This window comes from Alligator mississippiensis, chromosome 2, assembly GCF_030867095.1.
Source record: "Alligator mississippiensis isolate rAllMis1 chromosome 2, rAllMis1, whole genome shotgun sequence".
NCBI lineage: Eukaryota > Metazoa > Chordata > Crocodylia > Alligatoridae > Alligator > Alligator mississippiensis.
Window position 1 is genome coordinate 7,279,025 of NC_081825.1, and position 11,190 is coordinate 7,290,214.

An 11,190-nucleotide genomic window follows, 5' to 3' on the forward strand; every position below is an offset into this window, starting at 1 on the left:
TTGTGTCTGTGTGTCCATGTGCAGACAGTGAGTGGATTTGTATAGGAAGGTTTGGATAGGGCTGATCCTGCCTCAGGCATGGAGTTGGACTAGAATGATTCATCCCATCTCGCCCTACTTCTGTATGATTCCAATAAAGTGCTTTGAGATCTTTTGTTGGAAGGTCTTAAAGAAAAAGGGATAATTACACTTCAGTCCCTACGCACAGTTTGGTCTTTGGCTCCTCTTTTAGAACTGTCAGTTTTGGGTGAAAAATTAGCACTCTTTGTCATTGGATATGGAAGGGCTGTTATCACAGTTGACACATCGCAGATTGATGTGGGGACTTGAAGTGCTTCAAGCAAGAGCTGCTGTAGCTTGAGCTAGAGAAACAAGTTTCCCTAAGTGGGGGCTGTAGTTGGAGCTGTGTGGAAATGCTTTTTCTGTGGTATCGATATTTTTGAGACTTCAAAACTTTCCCTTTCAGGATCAGAACAAACCTTTCAAAATGTTAAGTAAGCACAAGGAGATTGTGAGTGGTTAGGATACTTGGGTAGGCTAGGGGAGAACATAAGAACTGCCATGCTGGGTGTAGCCCCATGCTCTGTCTCCAACAGGAGCATGTAGAAGATGCTTCAGTGCTTTGGTTTTCAAATTAACTTTTTCCCCACCACACGCCTCTTTACCTGCAAAATGTTGTTGCTCATACCCCATACACCTGACATGCCATTGCGCCTTCATTCCTAAGGAAGGATGTCTACATCGACATGTGACAACACCATGACTCACCACACATTGACCAACTACAGACTCCACTGACATCACTAACATGTAGGCACGTGCCTCCTTGGCAAAGCCCACCAAACCCTCTGAAAATCACTGCTTCAATGGAAGAGTGTAAGAAAAAGGGAATGTGTAGAGCGCCACACACTCTGTTTCCACCACAGAAGTTTGCCTTCCTGACTGTTGTGATTGACCTGTGGACCATAAATATGTCTAATCCCTGTATAAAGGGACCCAGAGTGAGCAGGTATGCCCGAGTGGGGCCCATGTGCCACACAGTCAGTGGGGCCCACTCTCCTGTTTCCATATCTTGTCTGCCACGACTTGTTGTAATTGGAAAGGGTATCTGGAGGTGGTATCTGATTGGACACAGTTGGCTGAGACTATTGTGGGTCACAATGTCTACAGGTCTTCTGTGGGGGTCCTCCTCCCCTACATCCCACCACTTTCCATACAGGTGTTTGTTGATGCTTAGTTCAAATGCCTGGCCATACTGGGCATCTGACCTCATTGTTCAGGCAAAAGAGCCTGTGGCAGAAGGACGTTGCATTTCCTGGGGTCAGTGCACTTCAGCTGAGCCTTCTGATCTTTGCTGCAGTTCTCTGACCGGTGATGTATGGACTGCAGAAAGAAATGAATAAACTATTATAACTTAAATACCCATGTCCATCCCTGCTTCAAGCCTTTCCTAGGTTCACCAGGGTATCTTGGCTGCCTTTTCTTAGGGAATCCAAGCTCTTCAGCGTTTGCACTTTATATAGGCTCAGTCCAAGTGGGCCGGTCCATCCTGAGCTCTTTGTGCAATGTGGGGCCAGGGGTATCATGAACTCCTGAGTAGCTCCTAAATGACCTCCTATGAACAGCAGCGATCAGGATTCTAGCCTACTGGATAAAAAGGGTCGATTTTGCTCAAATTTTAGTCAAGTCTAAGGGGAAAAAATTGGTAGTTGAAGCAAATTTTTAATTTTCTAAATCAAATCTTTAAAGCAAGAAGCTGAAATATGGATCTCTCTTTCTGGAATGTTGTTTTCATTTACCAAGTGTTTTTGAGACACAATATGGCAAAAGTGAAATAGGCAAAAGTGATTTGATTGATTGATTGATTGATTGATTGATTGATTGATTGATTGATTGATTGATTGAGCTGGAATACATTTTGACCGAGATCTTCCTTACTCTATTATTTCCAAGGATTCAGCTTTTCATTATGTCTCTTTGCCCAAATGGTTAGAGACTGCATGCTCCTTTGGAAGCTTAGTGACCCAACAGCCAGTCAACACCTCGGTTTCTGTGCAAAATCACACCTGACGGCAGGGAGTATGACTTGGTCAAGACTAAACTGACATTAAAATATGATCAGTGAGAAAAATTATTTAGTTTTTATTGGGGAACTGTTACAACCAGTGGATGACTTAGCTTTTTGGCCTAAGCTCTCCAGTTGCAGTCATACCTTGGGGCAAAATGGCATTCAAGAAACCAAAGTAGTGGTGATTAGCTAAAATTCCAAAATGAGGGCAGACGGAAATGTTTGTATGCCACTGACCACCTCTGTTTCAGGCCTGATGTCTATGCAGTTGAAAAAAACTAAGTTATGCTTAAAAATATACCCAGACTGTCATTAATTCCACCACCACCAAGAAATCAACCCCTCCGGACCCTGAACTCTGTTACCTGCCAACAGTTAAGCAATCATATATGGCTCTCTGGTTTTTGAGATAAACTATTTTTGCTTTATTGTATTTAATTTAAAGTGCATAAGAAGAATTACACACAACATAAACTCAAGTATAAAACCCGGGAAAGCCAAGACAGACAAAAGAGAGTAAAATGCTGCATGCACCAAATTTAATCTCTAAACAACTGAAAACATATTATCCCTGCCTATCATAGAATCACAGCTGGAGTCAAATTATAGCAACAGTCTTTGACTTGTAAAGAATAAAGGTTTAAGGAGGTTAACACCTGAGTTTTATCACCACACCACACATTTTCCATCATTGTAGTCAGTCAGGTGAAACAGCCACCTTATGCAATCTCTGCCTGCAAGGTGCACAGAACTGCCCTAGCTATAATACCATTTTCCAGGCCCCGCAATAGTTGTTTTAGCCACATAGTCTTAATTTAGTTGGCACAATACAAAACTGAGTGCAATTAATTAGTGTAGCAGGAGCAAGATGTACTCAACTGCAGGGTCCAAATCATTAGCCATTGAAAGTATGTAGGGAAGTCCTTTCCCTGCAATTGATAACTGTTGTTATTAATGATAATTGATATTATTGTTGTTAATGATCAAGTGGGCAGACTCTCCATAAGATCTGTGGAGAGCTTTTCAAGGTTGCTAAAGGAATACTATCTACTTGCATTCCTTAAGGGGGGTCTTAAAAAAATGCTCACCCCTTTGGCCTTGGTGCTAAGAGCTATACAATGCGCACAGAGCTCCTGTGAAATCCAGTGGTGGAGTTCACAGGTACCAGTTTCCCAGCCAGGATACGCATGTATAGCAATCTATCTGCACATGGGCAACCTAGTGGGTAGAATGGCTTCCTGCCCAAAGTCTACAGCTCTCTTGGCTTGATCGAAAGAAAATCTCCGCTTGCTGTCAGCAGTAGTAGGATTGTAGGTGGTCTCTGCAGGCCAGCCAGTAGAGGTGGCATAATCATTACTCACGACCAGATCTGGTGTCTTCCCACAGAGGAGAGGACGTCCCCTTATGTATACATGGGATTTTGGATAAGTGAATAACAGTAATACCAGCAGTGGATTTCTGGAAAATCTGGGTTTTGCATCGCTCTTCCTCCAAAAACAATCATGGGAAGTGTGTTGCTTTTAGTAATACTTGCTCCTAAGTCATCCGTGGCACTGAGCTCCTTTTTGCAGTTGTCATCTGTGTGGGGCAGACACCTATTTCCTCACATCTGCTTCAGCCAAGCAGCACCTGCAGACTCCTGAGTCTCATTTGTGCTAGGACTTATCCAAATTGAGTGGTGGGTTTGAGTTTTGCCCTCTGCATAGTGGACAAACTCATCCCTGCTTGTTGCAGTGAACGGGATGAAGGCAGAGTGGAAGATGGCTTAGTGGAAATACAGCAGCATAAATTCAAGCAATGCTTTGCCATGTACCATTGTGCCACCATAACTCTGGTGAGCAGAGGGGGATGCTATGTGGAGCAAGGGAAGGCAGGATAGAGACCAGAACAAGACTGGAAGCTCAGCAGTGCATGAGCATTGGTGGCATATCTCCAAGTGGGACATCGTGCTGGATAACAAGGCGAACGAACAAAAGGCATATTCTGATTTCAGCTGGCAGGAGGCACAGAACAGGGAAGCAAGTTGTGTGCGATTGTAATGGCTGCTTTTTCCATAAAGGTTTGGGTTTGACCCCCGCAGACAAAATGGGTTTATTTTCTAAGAAAAAGCTGGGCCTTCAGTGTTTTTCTTTCTACCCAAGGAACAGCTTCAGCCTCTCAATTTAGAGATGATGGCAAATAATCCCTAGAGGTGCCTAGGGGTAAGATCCAGCCCACAAGTTAGAGTAAAACAATGGATCAGCTACTGCCTTCAGTGCTTGGGAAGTGCAGTCACTGCTGGCTTTCTATATGCTGCCTCTGCTGTCTCACCAGATCATACGTGTGGTATGGAAGAATTACAGGGTTAGAAGGTACCTCGCCAGTCATCTAGTGCAACCCCCTATGTAGAAGTAGTAGGTGCTACCCCTCACCCATCCCAGGCACATGCCCATCCAGCCTTCTCCAAGGAAGGAGAGTCCAGAGCTTCTTTGGGCAGCCTTTCCCACTGTTTCACTACTTTCAGGAAGATTTGCTGACTTTTTCAGGTGCCTTTACTCATTTATAATGGGTCTATTCTGATCAAGTCCAGTTCTCCAATGTGGTTGAGAAGTGAGCACTGAAGGCGCTTATACATGTGACAGTCGTCGCAACGTCCACGTGATTCATAGATTCGTAGATGTTAGGGTCGGAAGGGACCTCAATAGATCATCGAGTCCGACCCCCTGCATAAGCAGGAAAGAGTGCTGGGTCTAGATGACCCCAGCTAGATAAACCAATGTCTATATTAAGTCAATGATTTATTTTATCCAGTAAATTTATGATTATGATGTGATGAAAATGTCATTTGTGTGCCTTCGTGGCATCACACATTACACGTGCGCCAGTTTGTGGGGGTTTAGATGAGTTTGCATCATTGCAAACTAAACTACATCTGGAGGTAGTTGAGTTTGCAACAATGCATTACAGCTGTCAGCTCTCCCCCCAGCCCCAGGAGAGGTGGGAAGGCTTCGCAGAAAAAAAGGATCAGGCGCTTGCTAAAAGCAGAAGCAGTGAGGGGCCTGATTCATTTTCTTTTCTGGGTTTTTTTTTTGGTGGAGCCTGCCCACCTCCCCCATGGCTGGGGGGCAAGCTGCCGGTGGGCCAAGCAGTCCCTGAGATGCAGTGAGGGGTCCTTTCCTCTGCAGCAGTGGTGTCCCCTGGGGCCACCCAGGTGGGCTGCTAATGGGCTGGGTGCTACCGGGCTTGGGGAACAGTCTCCCCAGGTGGGCTCGGGGACCAGTTGGATCGGGCCAGGTGCTGCCTCCAAGCTGGGACAGCACCTGGCCTGCTAGCAGCCTGCCCATGTGGCCCTGGGGGATGCCACCACTGTGGACTGTCACTGTGGGCACCCCCCCTTGCAGCTCAGGGGCCACTCGGCCCACTGGTAGCTCACCCCCCAGCTGTGGGAAGTCTCTGGCTCCACCAAAAAAAAAAGGATCAGGCCCCTCACTGTAACATGATGGGAAAAATTGAAATGGTGGGTTTCAATTAAAAACCCAGTGTTTCAATTTAGGGGACATAGAATAAAACCTTGAGGACTAAATCTCCGTCATGTGTACAAGTGCCCTAAGTTTTCCCCTAGTTACAGATCAGAGTTTCGTGGGATTTGTTTAAAATACTGGCTGTTTCCAAAAAAAGCTCCTACGTGACTCTCTTTCAATGCAGCAACCGTCTTCAGATATTTTTCTTCTGAAGTCTGGTTCTTTAGCCAGAAGTTGCAAGGAGCCAGGATATGATGGATTCTTGAAAACTGGGATCCCTGACCCCTGAAGCAGAGCTCAAGTCAGACAAGGCACACAGCCATTAGGACGGTTCCCATGGTGGTTGTTCACATGCTGCTGAAATGTGCCGATTGGTGGAGCGATAATTGTAGCGTATCGGTCTTCTGAGGTCATTTGTGGAGTGTTTTTTTTTAATTGCTTCAGTGTTAATGGTGGAGAAGAGTTTAACAACATCGACTTAGTGCTGTAACTACTCAACAAACCCCGCTGCCCTGCTTGAACCGTGCCCACCTCGGTCCCAGCCAGTGAAGTGGAATGGCTCTCTTTGGAGAAATGTCTCTAGATACTTTTAACTCAGAGAGTGGAGGCTTCCTTGGTGATCGATACGGGATGCCGTGTTCATCAACAGCTCTCCCTTACTATAAGTGCAGCTGTCTTTCCGGTGGGCAGGTGTCCATTCTGGTTGCAGGTCACTCTGCTCTCAAGATGAATGAGAGGACAGACGCTGGAACAAACACCAGTAGGCAGTCATCGGATTTTATAATGACAGACCAGCCATCCTGAAAGCTGATCTATTATACTTATGATAGGCACTAATGGTGCTTTCAGACCACCCACGCAGCTGGGGTTCTTGGCTTATTATGCCTGCATGGGTCCCAGCAGCTTTTGCTCCAAGCTAGGGTCTCTTCTGCAGTGTATACTAATGCTAGCATAGTATTTGTCTGCAGAATGTAATTATCGACTCCCTAATAGATTTAAATAACTTGTCTATGGATAAAGAGGAAATAAGTCTCAGGAGTGGGACTTAAAATCGCAGCAAACTAGGGTTGGGAAGGGAACTCAGGAGGTCACATCTAGTCCAACCCCCTGCTCCAATGAGGCCCAGCCCCAACAACATCATTCCAGCCAAGGCTTTGTCTAGCCCCGACCGAAGAATGCTTCAGAAAAATTATTTCCTGACCCCTGCAAGTAGCTGACTGAAACCCTGAAGCATTAGCTTTGATTACAATCATTGTCCTAATGGAGGGCTTCATAGCAGACAATCCTCTTCTCCTTATTGCCCACGTAGGGAGATGCACTCAATCACGGATGCAATGCCAAAAGGGAGCACTATGACCAGTGATCTACCTAAATCGCGGTTTTGCAGCTTTCATGGAAATCGTGAAAAGCAACACTGTCCATGGTCGCCACGATCGCCAGGACATCCAGCATTGGCTGCGATTTCCCACGAAATCAAACAATCCAACAAAAAAGTGGTAGTGACATAGACTGCGTAAAGGCACCCTCTGCCAGTCAGCGGTGAGGGGCAGGGCTGCCGCAAAATCCCGTAAACTCAGATCTGTGCAGCACGAGCGGGCCATGAAAAACCCGTCGTCTCACTGCCATTTACACAAGTCCCCAACTATGAGATCCCAGTCCAAACCTCATGCACACAATGCCTGTAGATGCTCCCCACCCCCCACCATTTCTGGATTAAAGCAATCTTTTTTTTAAAAGGATAATTAATCTTGTTTTAAAGTCTCCATGCAATGGTGAGTCCATCGCCTCTCCTGGTAAGCTGTTCCCATGTTTCTATTCACAGCAAGGAAATTGCATCTTATTTCAAGGCTAAATGAGTCTCATGGCAGGTGTTCAGGTGTCTTATGCCTTTGCTAACAGAATTCAGGAGCTCCCCAACATCCAGCCTCCATGTGCTGGTACCTACACACAGTGATCAAGTCACCTCTCACCCTTCACTTCGATAAAGCAATGCCTAACACTGTAAATTTTGGTGGGGTTTTTTTCATCCTTGATTGCTGTTCAGTCCTTTATGTTCTTTGTAAGCTTTCTGCTTACTCCTAATATCCATGTCGGTGCACTTGTTCATCCACTTACGTCCACAGCCTTTCTCTGCTGGCTCTTTCTTGCCTGACATGCAAGTTCTGGATAGATTTGACACCTTTTGACTCAAAAAAAATTCCAAGTACCCTCCGCATTTAAGTGCCCAAGCTCTTCCATCCAGTTGACTTCACTACCGTCATGTCTCAAAATTGCCCTTCTGAAACAAAGGTTGCTAATTACAGACTCAGTTCTTTTACCCTGCTCCTTAATTTTATATGAAATCAGCTTCTAATTGCTTTACCCAAGGTGATTTTTCTTCTGCCAGCCCTTTTATAGTGAACTTGCTATTTACAGAAAGTAAAGGTAATGACAACCAAACAAAGTGCAGTGCATAGAAAGGGGTTAGAGTCTTCTCACAGCTCCCGATGCATGGTAACGACCCACAGGCTGGGTTTTTCCCTTGCAGTAAGTGCAAGATGAACTGCAGTAACTTAGCACTATTTTATCAAGAAGTAAACTGCAATTGTTAAGCATACTGTGTTAAACTCGTTTTTTAAGCATTGTCAAACTTATTGTTGCTGCGTGGTAGGAGCAGGCTCAGGAACAGTGATTTCATAGATTTCATAGACATTAGGGCTGGAAGGGACCCCGGAGGATCACCGGGTCCAGCCCCCCGCCCCAGGGGCAGGAAGTCAGCTGGGGTCATAGGATCGCAGCAAGATAAACATCCAATTTTCTCTTGAAGGTGTTCAAAGTAAGTGCTTGAACCACCTCCGGCCGCAGTCTATTCCAGACCTTGGGGGCTCGGACAGTAAAGAAGTGATCCTGGAGCAGCTGAGGAGTTAATGCCCCTCCTGGTCTTGACTCTCTGTAACTTGTTTGCTTGCCTATATTCCAGGTCCAAGAGTATGGGTAGACTTAATATGAATAGTATAAGCTGTTGCAAGGTAACTTATGTCTGCACCCAACTGATTTATTCAGGCTTAAAGTTATAGCGACTTACCTGAGATGTGCACTCCCAAAGGAAAATCTTCCTCTTTTTAAACCAGCTGATAATAATGTCTGTACACAGCCTTGGGAATAGCATTGCCTTGGTACATCGCTCCAAGGAAAAAAAAAGATTCCCTTTGTTATTTGCTACCCATGAGAGTCCATGCCCTCTGCAAGCTTTCCTGGCAAAGCTGTAATATAACTGGCAAGAAGTAACAGAAAGGACTGTGATAGTGTGTCAGCATAATTTCAACAGGTGGTTCTTGCAGCAATGCCCAGAGGTGTCACTAGTGCGTGTTGCACCCTGGGCAAGGATGGAGCGTGCGGAGGGGTGCTGGTGTTGCGCTAGGCGCCGAGTGGCCGGGAACTGGAGAGCCTTACCTGCCCCTGGCTGTGGCTGCTGATGGAGCAGTTCCCTGTACCCCTCTGGTGCCCCCTAAATTGGTGCCTAGCATTGGTGCTCCACTTGCCCACCTTTCTCTCAATTGGGTTTCTTCTTCCCCTGGCTCACCTGTGACTCAGTTTCCTGCATGTTATTTTGGGGGATGAAGAAGAGCATGAAGATGAACAGCATTAAGCGACGTTCTGAGCATAAACGCCAGATTATGATTCATGGTATGTGCAAAAACGAATTGGTTTTGGCTTGGAGCCTTGGTTCTCCATCCGCTTTAGCCTCAAGGGAACAGATGAGCAGGGGAAGGAAATCATCTTTGAGGCACAACACTCACGAAGCCTGAACTGCCCGCTAAACTCCAGCCAAAATGTTTCCAGAACTTATCTTACCAGTATAAGCTGTTGCAAGGTAACTTATGTCTGCACACACCTGATTCATTCAGGTTTAAAGTTATAGCACTTTAGCTGAGATGCGCACTACCAAAGGGAAAATCTCCTTTCTCTTTTTAAACCACCTGAAAATTGTTTCAGAGAAGCCCGTGGTTTCCAGAGAAGCCCGTGGTTGTAGCATGACCATGCAGCGCTGTGGGACACGTGCCACTTTCCCCTCCAGCCCCGCTTCGCCCACGGAGACAAGAGCTTTCCACCACCTCCGCACTCGGAGGCTGTACACAGCCCGGCCGAGTCTGCTGCCGAAAAATGGCCTCAGACATGAAAGAGAATTATTCATCCCAATTTGAAATGCTTTCATGAAGGCTGCATCCAGAGACCAGCCTGGTATTTATAGCCCAAGTGAAGCAGCTCTTGTTATCGGTGCTGACATCTAGGAAATGGGGATGTGATGTTGTACAACGTCCCACCTCCATCATGCTGGAATTGACTGGTATCCAGCGCAGGGGCTGCCGGCTTCGTTCAGCCAGCGCCAGAACCGCATTCCCCTTGATTCCTTCAGTGGCCCTGGAGAAACCTGCCCCTTGCTCCAGACCTCACCCCAATGCAAGGGCAACAGGGGCAACTCCAGGATCCCACCCACTTCTGCGATTCTTGCAGTCAGCATTCTCCTGTGATCACTTCTACCCAAGAGCCCCATCCCCTTGACACTGAAGCCTGGCCTGGTTTGGAGGATGAGTAAATGGGTTTACATGGGACAAGGAGGCCAATAGGGAAGGATGGCCATCTAACATGGAGCAGGATGGGATTTCCCCCATCAGATCCATGCATTAGTTGCTCTTTAGGTAATTTCCAGTGATACCACTGCAAAGGCCTGATTTTTCACTGATGGGGACCTGAAAGCACCACCACTTGCATTACAGTAGATGCTGTTATTGCACAGAGTATGAGATGGTCCCCGCCTCGGAGAGAAGTAGACAGGACATCTTTTCTCCCACTTGTATGCTTGTGGTTATACCATTTTACAGATGGAGAACTGAGGCACAGGTTTTGAGATGAAGTGACTTGTCTATAGTCACACAGTAAGTCTGTGGCAGAGCCAAGAATTCAATTTGTATCCTGCCCCCAATTCCAGGACGGAGCTTTACCCAAAAAATCAGCCTTCCAGGGATCTCCATTCAGGTGAATAATTAGCTTCCAAACAATGTCTATAACAGCTGAACTCAAGGTAATTTCAGTCTTTCATCCAGACCATGTTCTGTTATTTCTGCCATTGACTTCAATCCCTCTGTGTGTTGAGCGGACTGGTTTTTTGACGGCAGTAAGAGCTGGTGGCTTGTAGACTGTATAACTACAACACACACACTGGGCACGGGGGATGGAAGGATGCAAAATGCATACACGTAGAGTTTAAAATACAGTCTGTCACTTCTGCATTACTTAAACCCAGTCTCCGGTGACCTTCAATGAGGCGTGTGTTCCTCTTTCCCATGATTTTATAGCCAACAGCTATGATGTAAGCCAGGATTGTCCAACTTCTAAGCAGCCAGGGACTGCATAGGTGACCCCTACACACCCATCCCTGCTGCTGCAGCACGCATCTATATGGGTGCTCCTCACCTCTGCTGCAATGACCCCACTTGGAAACCCTCCATCACTGCACCATGCAGCCCCAGCTTCACCCTGAGCTCTCCGTGCCATGCCATGCCGTGCTGTGCTGCATCCTGGGACAGGCATGCAACACAGAAACTGGAGGAAGTAAAAAAAGCCCCTGCTGCTGCAGCTGGA